Source organism: Chiloscyllium plagiosum, unplaced genomic scaffold (assembly GCF_037043375.1).
Source record: "Chiloscyllium plagiosum isolate Xiang-an unplaced genomic scaffold, Cpla_swu_hap1 HiC_scaffold_38, whole genome shotgun sequence".
NCBI lineage: Eukaryota > Metazoa > Chordata > Chondrichthyes > Orectolobiformes > Hemiscylliidae > Chiloscyllium > Chiloscyllium plagiosum.
This window is the reverse complement of record NW_028270176.1, coordinates 85656113-85676034: the sequence shown is the minus strand read 5'-3', so window position 1 is coordinate 85676034 and position 19922 is coordinate 85656113. Positions and strand designations below refer to the sequence as shown.

General features: G+C 42.6%; 1 pseudogene; it reads right to left on the bottom strand.

Annotated features, from left to right (window-relative positions):
- Positions 1-1208: 1208 nt before the first annotated feature.
- On the bottom strand, positions 1209-19808 carry LOC148139717 (putative G protein-coupled receptor 139; annotated as a pseudogene).
- Between the last annotated feature and the right edge of the window lie 114 nt (positions 19809-19922).

Here is a 19922-nt window from a genome sequence, read left to right as displayed (position 1 = left end):
ATGGACAACTCTTTACAACTGAGACCAAGAGGGCAGTGAATCTGTGGAACACGTCGCCATGAAATCCTGTACATAAGGACACATCATGTGTACTTAAGTGAGATGGAGTGGGTTATTGACGAGCAAAGAGGTCAGGACTTACACGGACGAGTCACCATCTTAAATCCTTGGTCTTGACGACTGGATACTGAAAGATTTGCCTCTTGGTTAGTAGCAGAATATACTGATCAATCGCACGAGAAATATAGATAATTCCACCATTTCAATGAAATCTGAAAACAGTCTGTCAGTGGTTTCAAGATACATATTGCTGCTCTGAAGACTCATTTTTGTCAACAGCAAGCAACTCTCCTACAATCAGAGCTTTCTTACTTCGAACTTTTCAGTGTTATCTTTCTGTTCCTAAATTTCCTCATTGTTTCAGAACCGAGATGAAGTTTGAATGTCTGAGGTGCTGGAATGAAAGTAGTTTTAATGCATCATAACACTTCATGACTCCCCAAACAGTAGATGCAATGGCTCAGGCTGTTAAAGAAGGTCCTTTGAATGTCTCTGCCAAGTTGGTCAGTTGACCCCTCTATCTCCTCTGAATTCCCTTCCAAAAGAGTTTCTAAGTATTTAAGAAGTTGGTGTCTGGATGTTCCTTTTGTATTTCCTTAACATATTTCCATATTTTCGCAATATTTTCGCAAATTATCTTTGGAAATCTCTGTGTTGGACTACATCCAGATATGAAAAAAATGTAGTTTGGTGGCAAGAGTCTCCAGGCCAGAATTGTTTTCATTGGAGGAAAGTGTGTTAACTGTTGATTTTTTGGGTTGTTTATAATGATTGGGTGCGAGAGTTGATATAAGAGGATGTTATAGAGTTACGCAACGTGGAAACAAGCACTTCCGTACAACTCCTTCCGCAGGGCTGCTATCAGAGAGGTGCAATTGGAGGTGTTGAATGAATGATGGAGAAACTCAGCATCTGTAGAGAGACAAACAACAGCAAGGTTTTGAGTCCAGTATGATTCTTCTTCAAATCCCGAGTTTCTTCAATGTGAGTAAATGAACGTTGAGAAAATCTGGGTGCAGTTTACATGCATTTCTTGTGACTTAGCTTTGTCTAACTGAACTAGAACTCAGTTAAAAACTGCAAAGTAAATAAATTCAGTCAGGAGGATTGAGGTCCGCTGGTAAACCTCAGTGTTTTGTTATGGAATTTTATTTTTCACAGCGTTTTATGAACACAACAAAATGACACAGCAACACCTTCTTGAACTCCTCACGGAACTTGTTCTGGGATACTGCATATTTGAATACGTTGTTGCAGGAGTTGAGTAATTGAAACAAGTTCGTTGTCTCTTGCAGGACGTAGGTTAAGACTTTGAAATTCTCGTTGTTGAAGTATGCATCACCTTTAATACGCAAGTACAGGAAATGTCCAACTTCGGTGGCCCACAACAGCAGGAAGCTGAGGGAAATGGCAAAGAGCAGGACGATGGATCTTTTACGGTTTTCCATCTCTGGATCACTGCCATTTTCAGCACTGACAAGTTTCCTACGGAGTTTGCTGGCTGTGATGATGTGTTTTACGGTCAGGACATTGAGTAGCAGGATGAGGAGAAATGGGAGAAAGGAAGTTAAGATGTGATCCATCCAGTCATGGCCCTGCCAGATTGGTAACGTATAAAATATAGACTTTATACCACAGAACCAGGCGACCCCATCCAGGATGTAGAAGGGTCTGTAGATGATGTACAATGGGAAATTTTTAACACAACATAGGACGCAGATCATTCCTATGATGAGCACGGCGGTTTTCTCGGTGCAGTATCTGATCTTCAGGCTCTGCAAGCAAATGAACATAAACGGTCGATGGTGAAGGCTGCAGTTAGCCAGACGGAGCCATCCCGGCTGCAGCGGACCAGAATTGTAGTCAGTCTGCATATGGGGTGGTGGACAGAACACTGTAGCTAAAGTAAATGCGGCTGATTCGGTTAGGTATGCATCCGGTGACAGTAACAAGGAAATCTGTCATTGCTATGGCCATCAAATAGTAGTTGATGCACCTGGAGAGTCCGCACCACCCTCGGAACAGAATTGCAATTGCCACCAAGTTGGCTGTGATGGACAAAAAAGTTAAATAGTTTGTTGAAATACCAAGTATAAAGAATGGCATTACCTAGATGTCAACAAGTGGATCGCAAGGAACATATACTGTCTCGCCCTATCTGACACTGAAACCCTTCTGATCCACGACAGTGGCACCTTCAGACGCGGGCTAACCAACGTTCACAGGTAACTGTGAGTAGAATAGTCAGAATTATCCACAACTGGCATCTTAAACATTGGGTATTAGGCCTCTGCTAACTTACAAATTAACACCACAGGTGGCAATTTATTCTCTTCAGTAAATAATTTCATTGTTCACTTTCGTTTTGCTACTCGTGACCGTTCAGTTTCCCATTATTATCTGAGATGTCAATTTTTCTCCAATTATAACCTCTTGTAAAATTATGGTATTTAACATTCCAGATGTGACGTTAATGGCTCAATTATCGAAATTGAATTCCCTTCTTCAAAGCGCACTTTCTCCCTCCTTCTCTATATCACTCCTCTTATCCAAACTTAAAGTCAAAAAGTCATAGAGATGCACAGCATGGAAACAGACCCTTCGGTCCAACCCATCCATGCCGACTAGATATCCCAGCCCAATCTCATAGAACCTTCCGGCACCCGGCTCATATCCCTCCAAATCCTTCCTATTCATCTGCTCATGCAAATGCCCTTTAAGTGGTGCTATTGTACCAGCCTCCACCACTTCCTTTGACAGCTCATTCCATACATGTACCGTCCTCTGTGTGAAAAAAAGTTGCCCCTCAGGTGTCTGTTATAACTTTCCCCTCTCACCCTAAACCTATGCTATCTACTTCAGGACTCCCCGAACACAGAGAAAAGATTTTGTCTATTTATCCTATCCATGTCTCTCATTATTTTGCAAACTTGTATAAGGTCACCCCTCAGACTCCGACGTCCGGGTGAAAACAGCCCCAAACCCTTCAGTCTCTCCCTATAGCTAAAATCCTCCAACCCTGACAACATCCTTGTAAACATTATCTCGACCCTTTCAATTTCACCATCTTCTTAATCTTCTCCAGTTTCTCTTTGTGTAAAACCTGTTTACGCAACTTCCTTTGAAATACCACAACATTCATATTGCAGTATGTGCAAACTAAAGCAACTCCATGTTCAGATGTATGAGCAAGAGGTGAAAGAAATCCGTCAACTCGACAGTAAATAGATCGCTTACTGATGAATAACTAACTCAACTTTGCAAGATGAATGCCAAATGCAAACAAAAAGCCAAAATCCTTAATGAAACAAATTCCATTTTATTTTAATTCGCCTCTGCAAAAAATATCAAATATTAATTAGTTACACTATTCAACGTAGTTGATCCGTTGCAGCTTACGTAAATAACTACCCAATGAGATAGGATTGCAGACTTGTATTTCAATCCCTGCACACAACTGTTGATTTCATTACATCCAACACAATGTGTAACCTGCAGAAATTTATACGGCGATAGATTCAGCCATTCCACCGTACCTTTCAACAACTTCATGGCTGATCTTCTTTATCAGCGTGGATGTATTAAGATCAGTGCAGGAAAATGCACTTTACCACCTGACTAAACTGCAAGCACATATGTCATTAAATTTCTGGAATCTATTTTGGTTTAAAGTTAAATTTAATTCTGAATAATACAAAATGTTACTGTTTCGGCAATGCTATTCATTAATTCATATTTGCACAATCTATTAACAGAAATGTGTTATATAAATCATTGAATATAGTCTTGCGTTGCTCGATGATATAAGTTCAAATAATGCACTAAAACTCTCTTTAATGGTGCAAAACATGCAATAAACAAAATGGCACTACTCTCTATATGTTCCTGGTTTATATCCCTTATATTTACAGAGGGGTGAAACTTAGAAAAATCGGCAAGGGAAAAAAAGAACTTTTGTGAAGATTTCCAAATAACTATGTACTTTCTTTGCAATTCATTTCTTACCTGGGATTCCAACAACGGCAACAATGGGATAGGTAATGGCATAGAAGAGCCCTTTCACTGGCCCATGCACGACCGTTCGAAAGTAACACACTTTTCGAATTTGAGCTGTTTAATTTTGTAAAAGATTCAAAGTTACCTTCATTTATTTTATCTGACAGTCTCCAGGGGAGCAATTAAACTGCATCATGCTCTCAATTTTAGATCAATGAACAAACAGAAAAAAACATTGTTTTACATTTGAAGCATTGACAAAGGAAGGGTTCTATTATGTTTATTTCAGTGGCTCTCTTTCCCCATAATCACGCTGAGTATGCCCACCGAAGTGGCTGATAGCAGAAAACGAAGAGGGGTAGTATTTCGAATACAATCTCTTCTCATTATTTCAGCCAGGTTCCTCATGTTTTTTGGCAGCTAAAACGTCAGATTAAGTCGTGTATTTATTTGATCGCTGACGTTACCTTATTGTTTAGATTTTCAGTTAAACAGTTGGAAACAACTTGGTAAAGCAAGATGATTATTCAAAAGTAACAAAATGAGATCACCATAGCATCGTGTAGTGAGGGCAGCGAAGAGGCAATTATGAAATCCAGGAACCAATGCTGAGGCGAACGCATGATAATGTTTGGAACGAGTACAGCTCAGAAGTAGCGGTTTGGACCATAAGATACATGATGCAAATTAGTTCATTTGGCCCACTCAGTCTGCTCCACCATTAGATCTTCCTGATATGTTTCACAACCTGGTCCTCCTGCTTTGTCCATTTAATGTTTGATCCCCAAACTAATTCATCGCATTTATGTCTGTAACTTAGGCACACTTAGCCTGTGCAGCCTACTATGGAAATGTGTTCCACATGTTCACTGACCAGAAGCAAATGGTAAATGTCGTTCAGTCATTTCTTAAGATTCTTCCCTTCACGCCGAGACTCTGCCAATGGGTCACTGTTCCTCCTAAGAGCGAAAATGTTTTCTTCAAATCCACCCTCTTCAGACTTCTCAGCATTCTGTAAATTTCAATGAGCTTTCCCTTCATCCCGCTAAATTCCTTGATGTACAAACCCTACCACACCTCACATGACAAACATTTCATTCCCGGGATCAATATCGTAATTGCGTTCTGAATCCACCGACCAAACAAAGACAGCATATCCTTCCCAAATTATAGAGAACAAACCTGCTCATATGTTTCCAAATATACGTGATCAAAGATTTATACAATCTGAGCAGTGCATTCCTATTCTTTTGAGACATGAATGTCAAAATAGTGTTTGCCTCCGTAACACAGAACTGAACTTGGATGTTATAGTAAGATAATCGTGAAGTAGAACTCTTAAGTCCATTTACACTTCACGTTTCCAAAACCTGTCCCAGTTGACGAAATTGTCCGAACATCTATTCTGTCTAGCAAAATGCACAAGTCCATGTTTTCCTACAGTGTTTTACATCCATCAATTCTTTACCTATTATCCTAGCCTGTCCAAGTGTACTTCAGCCTCCTCGCTTCCCCAAAATTCCTTGACATTCCAAGCATGAATGTGCAATCTGCAAACTGAGCAGCAATACTGTTGGTGCTGTGCTCAGATCATCAAGATGCAATTTGCAAAGTTGGAGTTCTGACACTGACAGTGTGGAATTCCACTACTCACTGATAGCCATTCTGAAATGGGATCCATTTTGACCAGTCTCTGCCTTCTGCCATTCAGCCAATCCAGTTCCTTGTACCACTGGCTTTTTCTTTAAATTAGACAGACTTCTGTGTGGTCCATTTTCTCAAAGAAAGTTTGTGAACACTGGCTCTCCTTTGTCTAATTTGGATGCTATGACGTCAAAGTTTTCCAACAGATTTATCAGGCATGAACTTCCCTTGAAAAAGCTATTCTCTCTCAAACCCTATTTTACGACACATTTCAATGTAATCTGCAATCTCACCTTTCACAATTGACATTATAATCTTACAGGGGACGACGCCAGGCTAACCTAACAACAATTTCCCATCTTCTGCCTCACTTCCTTCCTGAACAGGGATGTGACGCTAATCATTTTCTTGGCCACTGGTACCTCCCGAACTCATTGTTTGCCAAAAGGTCAACAATAGCACCTCGAATATCTCGACAGCTATGTCTATCAGAACCTTGGATTGGATCACTTCGGTCCAGGTGATTTATCTACGTTCAGAACTTTCAGTTTCCCGACCACCTTCATCTTAGTGATGTTCACTTCGCTTATCACTGTCCCCTGACTATCGTTCCTTTCTGGTATGCTAACTTTCTACCATGAAGGCTGATGAAAAGTATTGATTCAGGTTCTTCACCGTTTCTTGTTCATAACATTACTCTTCTCGTGTCATTTTCCAATGGTCCAATGTCTACACTAAACTTTCCCTTACCTTGGTTATATGTCAAAAATAAAGTTTATGAAATCTTCTTTCATATTTCTAGATCGCTTACCCGTTTACTTCGTTTTTTTGTTCTTTTTTATTGTATATTAGAGTGCCTCATGTGAGTTGATGTCACCGTCGCTCGTGAACTCTGGTGCAAAATCTTTTTATGCAAACTCTTTGACATTGTGGACTTTAAATAGTTTGATAATCTGATTGACGTTCTATAATATGCATATAGAGCAAGTGTACACGTTTTTAATTAAATAAGTATGCTCCAGTGCAGATTCAATCAGGTGACATTGAGGTTGATCGTATTTTGGATGTGTACAGGTTTGTCCAGGACGGAGGTGAGAAGAATGAAAAGGTTCTGAAAGCAAAGTATAAAAACCAAGGCAGGTATCGACCGACTAGATCCAGGAAGAAAGTTCCCCATGATTGGAGAATCTATTACAGTGCTTCGAATTTCAGAATATGCGGTCTGCCATTTCAGTGAAGACTTAAGATATTTTCAGTCACTCTGAACTTTTCTACAACACCAGGCTATCATATTCAGTTCACTGGTATCTTTAAAAACGTAACCCATACATGCATTCTCTGAAGGAAAACACGACTAAGTTCATCAAGATATTTGGAACGAATGTGGAATTATGGCGTTGATATGCAAGATCAGTCACGGTCATAATGAATGGCTGAGCATGCTTGACTCGACTGTGGACAAATGCAACCTCCAGTTTCCATGTTTCTTTGCTCTAACTTCACTCATTTGTGTCTTCTGACATCACTTTCTGAAACGTTAGCATTTAGAATGTCAATGAGAGTGCACCCATGGAAACACCAGCACTTGCATATTCCTCGACACGTTTCTTCTGAAGTGGAACCGCATCACCATACATTCAGTCAAACTACTGAAAAAACCCTTCCAAGCAATCTCGTTGGTGCTCATACATAGGAATGGCAGTTATGATCGAAAAAAGTGAGCTTAGAACACTCTTCCTCTGGTGTAGATATTGAGAATAAATAATTGTTGGTCGACTCCACTCGTTGTGAATAATAAACAAAAAAAAGGCTGGTTTCCTGGATTTATTTTGAACGTATTGCAAATTTTCGGCCGTGATTCTACTTAAATGATAAACAGGAGAGAAGGTGAAATGTCCTGCTGAGATTCTATTGCTTCTGCTCCGTTTGTAATTTATTCTACGCCTTGGAAAGAATTTAATGACGATCAATCTGATTTGATGAGGTGAACCAGACGGTTCCACATTCCCCAGAAAAATAAGGAATAACGAGCCAATATCAACACATTTTTAAATTGTGCATTGGATCATTGAGGTGTGATGCTTCTGCCCCTTTAACAAAGTTATTTTTCCCTTTCTTTTTTGCTCTAGAGAGTTCGTAAAGAGAGAGGTGCCAATATAGGCAAATCTACAATGGCAGAGGAGTAGCCAGTTCTCCCAGTTTACAATTTTGTCTAGTTTGGTTGAGTTCTGGCAGAGAAGCTGCTGCAATGCATTGAAAGAAGGTTCCATGCTACAGCATATGATTTTTGGGTAAATGTTTTCCCTGAGGTTTCCACTACTTGTAAGGAATAGTGTCTGAATTCATCTTTTATCAAAGTGTATATTTATATTGCGAGAATTGGTAAAGATCCTTGGTTAAGTTCATGCATTGAGTCTGCTGGGTTTTCTATTAGTTAGGTTATTATAATTTACATTTGCATTCTTTTTTCGTGTTTTAGCTGTAGTTTTAAAATAAATTCTGTTTTGCTTGGGGCCGAGTGGTCTGCTCAACTGTAGCAAAAAAATGAAATGAAAAATCAATTCACATCTCTTTTTGAAATGAAAATCAACTTGCGAGAAAGTGAGCACTGTATACGCTGGAGATCAGAGTCGAAGTGTGTGTTGCTGGAAAAGCATAGCCGGTCAGACAGCATCATAGGACCAGGAGAATCGATTTTGTGGCCATAAGCCCTTCATTCCTGATGAATGGCACATTTTAAAAGAAGGTCTTGTGCCAGAAATGTCGATTTTCCTGTTTCTTCGATGCTGCCTGATCGGCTATGCTTTTCCAGTTTCACACACTTCGAGAAAAAAAGTTAAAATACAGAACATAGAGCATAGAACAGCAGAGCAAAGTACAGGCCCTTCATCCCACGGTGTTGTGCCGAACATTTAATTTCATCTAAGGTCAAGCTTACTACACATCCCTCAGTTTATTACCATTCATGTGCTTGTTCAGCAATCGCTGAAATGTTCCTAGTTTCTCTGAGTGTTCTCAGACTGCTGGCAACGCATTCCACCAACCCATACATCTCTACGTAAAGAACCTACCTCTGACATCTTCCCTCAATCAATTTAAATTTATGACATTTCGTGACAGGCATTTCAGCCCAGAAAAAACTCTGTCTCTCTCCTCTATCTGTCCCTTCCACTGCTTCTATCAAGTCACCTCTCTTCTTTCTTAGCTCCAGTGTGAAAAGCCCGAGCTCACTCACTGTCAATTCGTCAGACGAGCCGTCCAATCCAAGCAACATCCTCTCGAAATCATCTGAATCTTTCCTATAATGAGGCGATTAGAACTGGGCACAATAATACAAGAGTGGTCTGACCAGATTATGCAGAGCTGCAGCAAAAGCTCGCGGCTCTTATACTCAATCGCCTTGCTAATGAAAGGAAAAGAAATGTCTTCTTACCAACTACATCAACTTGAATGAAAAGTTTGAGGGATCTCAGTACATGGATCCCAAGATGCGGCTGTTCCTTCGCACTGCCAAGAATCCTGCCTTTAACCCTGTATTCAAATTTCAAATTCGACCTTCCTCAATGAATCATTGGCATGAATACAGATTGAATTTCAACTGCCGCTACTCAGCCCAACTCTGTAAAGGTTTCCATGTCATGCAAGGTTTGTGAAGGTTTGTAGCTCAGGTTGAGGTTTAGGGTGTAGGTTTGCTCGCTGAGCTGTAGGTTTGATATCAAGACGTTTCATTACCTGGTTCGGTAACATCATCAATGACGACCTCCAAGTGAAGCGAAGCTGTTGTCTCCTACTTTCTTTTTTTATCTTTCTCCTGGATGGGGTTCCTCGGGTTTGTGGTGATGTCATTTCCTGTTCGTTTTCTGAGGGGTTGAGAGATGGCATCGAGATCTATGTGTTTGTTTATGGCGTTGTGGTTGGAGTGTCAGGCCTCGAGGAATTCTCTGGCATGCTTTTGCTTAGCCTGTCCCAGGATAGATGTGTTGTCCCAGTCGAAATGGTGGCTATTTTCATCCGTGTGTAGGCCTACGAGGGAGAGAGAGTCGTGTCGTTTTCTTGTTAGCTGGTGATCGTGTATCCTGGTGGCGAACCTTCTTCCTGTTTGTCCGATGTAGTGTTTGTGGCAGTCCTTGCATGGAATTTTGTAGATATCTCTTTTCTACTTGTTCTACTTGAAGAAGCTTTTTAAGTTTAAAAACTAATTTGCATTGTGAGGAAAGACTGAGCGACGTCAGGCTGTCCTCATTAAAGAGAAGAAGGTCGAGAGGTGAAAACATTGAAGAGCAGAATCATGAGAAACGGGAGAGCTGGGTTTTGAATGCAGTGAAGGAACTGGAGTGTGACACAGACATGAGAGGAAATATCAGAGACATATGAGATAATCAGAGCATTAGATGGAGTGGACAGTGAGACCCTTTTTTCCCCTCGGATGGTGATGGCTCGCACGTAGAGACAGAGCTTTAAATTGAGGACTGATCGAGAAAGGACAGGTGTCAAAGGCAGTCTCCTGACTCAGCGACTGGTCGGGATGTTCCACGCCCTGCCTGTAACAGTAATACCCTCGCCAAATTTAAGACTATTAAATAGTCATTGGATAAAGATAAGAATGACAATGGAATTGTGTAGGTTAATTGAGCTTCTGATTGGTTTCACAGGTCGGTGCGAAATCGAGTGCCAAGGGGCCTGTAATGTATTCTTATGTTCCATGTTCTCTCTTTTCCGAGAAATGGGTGCAGAGGCCTTCTGCAGTTCTAATTACTGATCATCAGAACAATCCTTTTTTTCCTTTTTGCTGCTGATAATTTCAACCAGGAAAATGTTTCCCTCAGATTCCGATTAACTGTAATTGTATTCGGGTATCTATTATCACACACTGTTAAATGTTGCCTCGATTTTTGGAGCAAATGCTCGCAGTGCCCCTTTAGAATTCCACTGTCTGAACTGAGCTTACAAGGGGTCAGGAGATGAGTCAGCCTGACGGGACACTGACTGTATGACACTAAGCAGATTATTGCTGATTGATCAGATTATTACTGACACTTCCTTCACATTTACAAGGTAGACCGTGTACCGTTGGATCAGTGAATGAGTGCAATGCAAGTGCCATGCGTTTTGCTGACAGGATATACTTGGGCAGCTTATCATAATGTTTGCAGTTTTCAGTGTTCATGCTGGATTGGAACAGCTAGGCTAATAAAGTGGCAGTCTCCGGAGTTGACTCACAATTTTCAGTGTCTCCAGCTATTTCTTGACATTGTGTGGAGTGAATCGAGTTTTCTGAACATTGAGGTATATAATTTTAGGTAAAAACAATGACTGCAGATGTTGGAAACCAGATTTTGGATTAGTGGTGCAGGAAGCTCACATCAGTTCAGGCTGCATCTGAGAAGCAGTAAAATCGACTTTTGTGGCAAAAGCCCTTCATCAGGAATAAAGCTATATGATGCTAGGGCCCACTGAAGGAGGTTGAAATGGATCATCTGCTCAGCTCTTCATGCTGAATGTTGTTACAAATTCAGTAGTTTTATTTTGTCCCGATGTGCTGTGCTCCCACACAACTGGGGATTGCATTGTTGGAGAGTAGCGTTCTTCTCAAAAGGTCGCTTTCAGTGTACACTATCTTTATGACACCACGTTGGAGGACCGCAGAGATAGATCTGAACCATTGATTGTGGGATCACTGAGGGCTGTTGAGCACTTGCTGCTTATGCTGTTTATCATGCAAGTCAGTCTTTCTTGCAGCGGAAGACAATAAGAGTTTCTCCAGACTGTCCCCTCATATCTAGGTTTAGCTTGTGCTGTTCCTGGCATGTACTTCTGCACTCATCATTGACACAGGGTGGATCCCAGCGGGATTGATGGTTACTGTAGAGTGGGCAAAATGCTGGGCCATGAAGTCACAGAATGTATGACTTGTACAGAATATGTTTCTGATGTTGCTGATGGTCCACTGCACACCACGGACACATCGTCATTAGTTGCTCAATCTGTTTGTCGTGTGTCCCATTCAGCACACAGGTTCCGTCATATTATTTTGTGTTCGACAAAATGTGAAGATGGCCATTCCCCCTCAGAAGGCCTGGGCAGTGGCCATTCTTACTAATATAGTAAATGGAGAGGTGTATCTGCAGCAGGCGGAATGCTGATGATGTAGTCAATTATATATTTCCCTTTTATTGATTCCCTCATAACCAGTCGCACAGCAGGGTAGTGGCCACCGAATCCAGCATCCATGCTGAGTACTTTATTGATTATATACCAATGAGCTTTCCCCCGCTCCCCCCTCCCCCCGCCTCGCTCTGGCCTATCAGTGGACGGAACCTCGCAGTGAGGGTGGTGACGATGCCTAAAACATAGTGTTGGTCATAGAAACCTGCAGAATCATTGCAGACAATATCTGACTGTTGCTTGATTGGTCTATGGGAAATATACAGCAGGTCACATTTACACTTCGTATATTTTGTACAGTGAAGAATTAATATCACATTATTTCTCACATATTTTAAAATAAAGCAAACACCATTGTTGTTCAGTTGAAAACAATTGAAGTGAACAATAATTAAATTACCAGAGTGCACACTTAAAATTTTCATTATTCAGTGACTGTCGTAAAAAGCTGATTCATGTTCTGATCAGTGAACACACTATCTTGCAGGCAGCAAAACTGCTGAAAATGATCTTGAGAGAAGTATGAATTCAGACATCGTACAACTGGGCCTCCCTACTAAGTCCAAATCCATTTGGGAAGTCTGTCCAAAGAGTTTTCAATCTGGACCTGGACAGTTATTTGCACAATCCGTCACAACTGACCATTTAGAGACATACCAGAAGAACAGGAGAATGCGTGGGGCAGACTGGCCAAAGGGCTAGCACTTTAAACACTTCTACAATTCACCTCAAAACAAGTACATATTGCAAGTTTATTTGTTGTGATGTTTCACCTAAACTCTGTAGTTCCGATCTTGGACGAGATGCTGAATGGAGATGATATAAAGATGATAAACTCCTGTAGCATATGGCATCCTGCACTGAATCCCTCATAAATCCTATAGCGTGTATATCAGCTCCACAACCTCAGTATCCAAACAGAAATGTGCAGCTAAGTTGATGGCCAGCATGACCCAGCACAACGTCCTTGTGTGAGACAAAATCTAGCGATTTCTATGTCAGTGTTTTCAGCATTGCTCCAACTATTAACAGCAAAATCTCTTCGCTGAAGGTCCGACATTATTGGATAATACCCACTTTTCGATTGCTCAATAAGCACAATATCCACTCATTTATTCAGTTAACTTTTATGTCAACAATATAATAAAAACAGTGCACAAAGCACAGTAAGGGACTTTTAAATGATGAGTCTCATTACTGTACCCAAGAGCAAATTAATATTAAGTGTTATGACTTTCGCAACATGCAGTAATTTTCCCTTGTACTAATATTGTGTGCTAATATTCACACACAATCATATTCATAGCAACAGTATTACTGTGTGTCTCAACATTCTACAACAGATATGAATACATTTTCAATTGCTTCTGCCCATTTCACAGTACAGTAATATGGTGTATGAATATCAGTATCTGTGTGATGCGATGTATATAAGATATGCCTATTAAAGTCTGACAGTTTGTTTAAAACAGCATATATCTTCAGTTGTTCACAGGACCCAACCAACCTCTGCTCACAAAACACAAATCTCCGTGTCCAGCACTGGGCCTGGTTGGAGAATATGTTTCATTCTAACTTATCCCTGAAATATGATTGCGCCAGTGTCTTATTGACCGCGCCCTATTCCCCTTGAGAAGGCGGTAGTGAGCTGCAACATTGAATCGCTACAATTCATGTGCTGCAGGTAAACTTACATTGCTGTTGGGGAGGGAACAAGAAATAGTGACACTGGAGGGACAGTAACTTCCACATAAGTATGGTGGTGTTTTGGAACGGAACGTAAATATGGTGTTGTTCCCATGTAGCTGCCCTTGTCCTTCTTGATGGTCCTGGTTTTAAAGGTACTTTGTAAGGAGCCTTGGTAAATTTCTGCAAAGCACAGTGTAGATGGCAGGCATTGCTACTACTGAGTGCCAGTGTATGTTGTGTGAGGCTGCAGTCAGAGAGTGAAATGGAGGGCATTTCATCGCGCACACATTCAACGTATGTCTTATAAGTGGTGGACAGTCATCGGAAATCGCGAGGAAAACGATGTCAATTGGATTCCTTGCCTTCGACATATTTTTGTAGCCAACGAATTTTTATCGGTCGAAAATAGTGGCGCTGCAAACGGACAGCTGGTCAGGCAGCATCGAGGCCGCTGAAGAGTCGACTTCTCAGGCATAAGCCCTTCACAATAATGAGGAATGCATTTATATAGTTCGTCTAGTTCTGGTGAACAGTAATCTTGGTATTTGGGAGTGCAGTGATAGTGATGCCATTGAACGTTAGTGGATATGGTCCAAATCTTTATTATTAGAGGTGATCATTGACTGGCACCTGTGTAATGCAAATGTCGCTTTCCAGCGCACGCCTACACAAAATGTATATCTGAGAAATGACAAACATTGTCAAGTCGTGAGCATTAGCCAATCATTGGCGATCACACCTACTTTTGACTTCACAGAGAAGGGACACTCGTTTGTGAAACAATTGAATATTGTTTGGCCTAGGACAGAGAGCACTCACTGAAAGTGTCCCTTTCCCTGAGCGAAGAAGATTGCATAAAGTTACACCTGTTCGAGCGGTGTGTTACTACATATCAGAACAGATTAATCTTACAAAATCTACCCTAACAAGCTGAGCTTAAATAATTCGACAGCTTTGTTGTAACGCAAAGTAATGCCAAAAGTGTGTGTGTTCCGTTCCTGCACTGACTGACGTGACTACAAAGGTCTGATCTACTGAAACCTCCCTTTGTTGAGTCATCATGACGGTCCAGTTAAACCATCACCATTCATCTCTGTATAACAAGAGAGTAACCTTATCTAGCTCTTGGAATATGGTGCTTTACCTTTCCATTTCGAGGGTCACTGATCCATCAGCTGAGAGAGTTGAGTCAGCAGGAGGTTTGCATGTCAATGTTTGATATATTGGAAAAAGGATGCCATAAGACAGAGAAACAACAGTGTGCCCATCCCCTCAATTCATTTCAATTAGATGTTATCTGTTCTAATAATCTTCTATTCTGCTTTCCTGCATTTTCCCCGTAACATTTGCTTAAAAATATACTTCCCTCAGACTAGAACGTATTTAATGATTCAGCCTCAACAGCCTTCGGAATATTCTATGATTGTTTTCCTTAAACTGAGTGAGACTTGGTGGACTTTAACCCATGCCTTGTTTCTGGCACGCTGTGAAAGTTGAATCTACATTAGATGCTAGCCTTTCCACTCAAGCTTCATTGTGGCCAGAGCCAAAACAAAAACACGTCCCCCTTGTGAAACTCTATCCCATCTATTCTCATAGCCTGCATCTCGGTGTTCTTCTCGAACATTGTCTTTTACCAGTGTGATAAGTCATGAAAAAACATTAATTTAGCGCTTCCACTATCTCTCACACTCCATGCACAACTTCTGACTTCTATCCTTGATTGGCCCTCATCTTAGTCTAGTCATTTCCTAGGATGGTGACATCAGCTTGATCGAGGGGGCATAACTACAAATTGAGGAATGATAGATTTAAGACAGATGTCAGATACAGGTTCTATATGCAGAGAGGGCGTGGAATGCCCTAACTGCTGATGTTACGGAGATTTAAACAGTCCTTAGATAAGCACATGGACGATGATGGGATAGTGTAGGGGGAGGAGCTGAGAATAGTTCACAGTCGGCACATCATCGAGGGCCGAAGGGCCTGTTCTGCGATGTATTGCTCCATGTTCCATTTTCTATGTTTTGTTATTTTATTCCTGATGCAACTATAGAAAGCCATTGGTTTTCCTTGAACCTATCTGCCTACGATTTCTCATGTACCCTCCCGGCTCTCTTACGTTACTGTTTGGTTTTTCTTGGCGAGCTTTTAACTGTCAAGAGCCCCAACTGAACCTTCACATCTCATCCTTACATAAGCTTTCTTATTCCTCTTGACAAGAGCATCTCATTCTTTAGTAAACCCCGGCTCTCACTCAACAACTTCCTCTCTGCTTGACAGGTACATACTTATCACCGACATTGCTGTTACTGGAATAAGCTCCACATTTTAATTATGCCCATCCCCCACAATTTCCTTACCCATCTTACGCATTTGAAATCCTGTCTAATCGTATCGTAATTGCCTTTGCCATAATTCTTGTCCTGCGGTATATAATTATCCCTTTCCATTGCTGAAGTAAACATAACCGAATTGCAGTAACTACCACGAAAGTGCTCATCTACCTACAAATGCATACCTGGCCGGTTTCATTAACCAGTAACAAATCTAATATGGTTTCGCCCCTTGTTGGCCTGTCGACATACTGTGTCAGGAAACCCTCCTGCACACATCTGACAAATACTGACACATCTGGAGTGCTTGAACTATTGTAATCCCTGAAAAACTTTTCTTTCCAATCCTCCCACTTCCTGCAAACCAAAGGAGTAGCCATGGGCACCTGCATGGGCCCCAGCTATGCCTGCCTCCTCGTTGGAAAATGTGGAACTGTCCATCTTCCGCAGCTACACTGGCACCACCCCCCACCTTTTCCTCTGCTACATCGATGACTGTATCGGCGCTGCCTCGTGCTCCCACGAGGAGGTTGAACAGTTCATCCACTTTACGAACACCTTCCACCCTGACCTCAAATTTAACTGGACCATCTCAGACTCCTCCCTCCCCTTCCGAGACCTTTCCATTTCTATCTCGGGCGACTGAATCAACATGGACATTTACTATAAACTGACCGACTCCCACAGCTACCTAGACTACACCTCCTCCCACCCTGCCCCCTGTAAAAACGCCATCCCATATTCCCAATTCCTTTGTCTCCGTCGCATCTGGTCCCTGGAGGACCAGATCCAATACCGTACAAGCCAGATGGCCTCCTTCTTCAAAGACCGCAATTTCCACCCAGATGTGATGCCCTCCACCGCATCTCCTCCACTTCCCACTCCTCCGCCCTTGAGCCCCGCCCCTCGAATCGCCATCAGGACAGAACCCCACTGGTCCTCACCTACCACCCCACCAACTTCCATATACATCGTATCATCTGTCGTCATTTCCGCCACTTCCAAACGGACCCCACCACCAGGGATATATTTCCCTCCCCTCCCCTATCAGCGTTCCGAAAATACCACTCCCTCCGTGACTCTCTCGTCAGGTCCACACACCCCAACAACCCAACCTCCACTCCCGGCAACTTCTCCTGCAACCGCAAGAAATGCAAAACTTGCGCCCACACCTCCCCCCCTTACTTCCCTCCAAGGCCCCAAGGGATCCTTCCATATCCGCCACAAATTCACCTGCACCTCCACACACATCATTTACTGCATCCGCTGCACCAGATGTGGCCTCCTCTATACTGGGGAGACAGGCCGCCTACTTGCAAAACGTTTCAGAGAACAGCTCGGGGACACCCAGACCAACCAACCCAACAACCCCGTGGCTCAACACTTCAACTCCCCTTCCCACTCCACCAAGGACATGCAGGTCCTTGGACGCCTCCATCGCCAGACCATAGCAACACGACGGTTGGAGGAAAAGCGCCTCGTCTTCTGCCTGGGAACCCTCCAACCACATGGAATGAACTTGGATTTCTCTAGTTTCCACATTTCCCCTTCCCCCACCTCGTCTCAGTCAAATCCCTCGAACTCAGCACCGCCTTCCTAACCTACAATCTTCTTCCTGACCTCTCCGCACCCACCCCCACTCCGCTCTATCACCCTAACCTTGACCTTCTTCCACCTATCGCATTTCCAACGCCCCTCCCCCAAGTCCCTCCTCCCTACCTTGTATCTTAGCCTGCTGGACACACGTTCCTCATTCCTGAAGAAGGGCTCATGCCCGAAACGTCGATTCTCCTGCTGCTTGGATGCTGCCTGACCTGCTGCGCCTTTCCAGCAACACATTTTCAGCTATTGTAATTGCAGTCAGTATTTGGAAAGTTAAAGTTCCCCATTACAACTATCCTGTCACTCCCCCTCTTATCGAGCATCTTCTTTTTTTTCTTTTCTTCTATATCTCCGCCTTGTGGGCGGCACGGTGGCACAGTGGTTAGCACTGCTGCCTCACAGCGCCAGAGACCCGGGTTCAATTCCCGCCTCAGGCGACTGACTGTGTGGAGTTTGCACGTTCTCCCCGTGTCTGCGTGGGTTTCCTCTGGGTGCTCCGGTTTCCTCCCACAGTCCAAAGATGTGCAGGTCAGGTGAATTGGCCATGCTAAATTGCCCATAGTGTTAGGTAAGGGGTAAATGTAGGGGTATGGGTGGGTTGCGCTTCGGCGGGGGTGGACTTGTTGGGCCGAAGGGCCTGTTTCCACACTGTAAGTAATCTAATCTCGGAGGCCTTGAGATAACTCCCAACAGTGTGAGCCTTCCTTTCCTGTTTCTCATCTCAGCCCATACTTCGCCAGTGGACGAGTCCTCAATCGTCCTTTCTGCAACCGTAATACGATCCTTTAATAACAATGCCAAAACCTCCCTCTCTTTTTCCATCTTCTTTATTCTTGCTCAAACCTCTGAATCGCGGAAACTGCACCATTCATTCTGTTCAATCCATGTCTCTGAAATGGCCACAACATCGACATCCCAGTCACCAATCCATGCTGCATGTTCACCTTATTGCAGATGCTCTTGGCGTTGAAGTAGACACACTTCCAACCAACGTCTTCCTTGCCGGTACCCGCTTGCGACCTTGGAACATTATTTCTGACCTCACTACTCTCAACCTACTGTATACTGAAACTACAGTTTCGGTTCAATCCCGCTGCTGAAATGTTCTAACCATTAAGAGCAAAGTATTTTTACTGTTGGTTCGACATGGTTTGCGAAGTCTCACTTCTCGATTTTCTGATATGAACAAAATCCACCCTTCTTTTCAGTTCACTTTTGTGACAACAATATGATGAAAACAGTGCACAGCTCACACTCAGTGCCTTTGAAATGATGAGTCTTGTTACCACTCCCAAGACCAAATTATTATTAAGTCCAACGGCTTTGAAAGTATAGTTATTTTCCCTTGTACTAATGTGCGTGCGAATATCCCCATAACAACTTTCGTGGCAATAATATTACTGAGTGTCCGAGTAATCTCCAGTCAGATACGTGTAGATTTTCAATTGTTTCTTCCTATCTCACAGCTCAGTAGTATGGTTTGTAAATGTCAGTGTCTGTGTGATGCTAGGTATACGGCCATCGCCTCCGAAAGACAGAGTGTTTCAAGCAGCATATCCCTTCAGCTGTTCACAACAAACAAGGTACTAATTGAACCAAACCAGCCTGCACTCACAAAACTCAAAACTCATTTTCCAGGATTGGGTAGGTTTCAAAAATATTTTTTCATTCTAATTAATTCATTGAATGAGATTAGGCCAGTATTTATTGCCCATCCCTTGTTGTCCTTGAGAAGGTGGAGCTGAGCTGACACATTGAACTGCTACAATCCATGTGTTGTAGGTAGATTTATACCAGCATTCGTGCAGGAACGTGAAACAGTGAACTGAAGGAATAGCAATATATTTCCAAATCAGGACGGTGAGTGGCTTGGAACGTAATTTGAACATGGGTGTGCTCACACGGAACTTCTTCCTTTGTACTTGTTTATGGTCGTGGTTTAAGAGCTACTTTATCAGGAACGTTGTTATATTTCTGCAGAGCATCGTGCAGATGGCAGGCCTTGCTGGTACTGAATATCAGCGGATGTGGGGTGAAGTTGCACAGATGCAATGTGTATTTGAAAACACACACATTCAATTTGTGTCTTATAGATGGTGTGGAGGCATTAGGCAACCTTGAAGGAAGTTGTTGCTGCAGAATACCGAGCCTCTAACATACTCTTCCGGCCAATGAATTTATATGGTTCGAAAAGTGAGGCGCTGGAAAAGCACTGGAGGTCCGGCAGCAACCGAGATCCAGCTGACTTGCGGAAAACTTACTGTACAGTTTATCTATCATCGATCGTCTCTGTCTAACGAGGGACCAACCCATCATCCCGTCGTAGTATGGTGCCTTACTTTACCATTTCTGATGTACACGCTTTCACAGATACACCTGCCTGGGGAACTGGAGCTCAGATGGCTGCTGTCCACCAACCCCAACCATCTT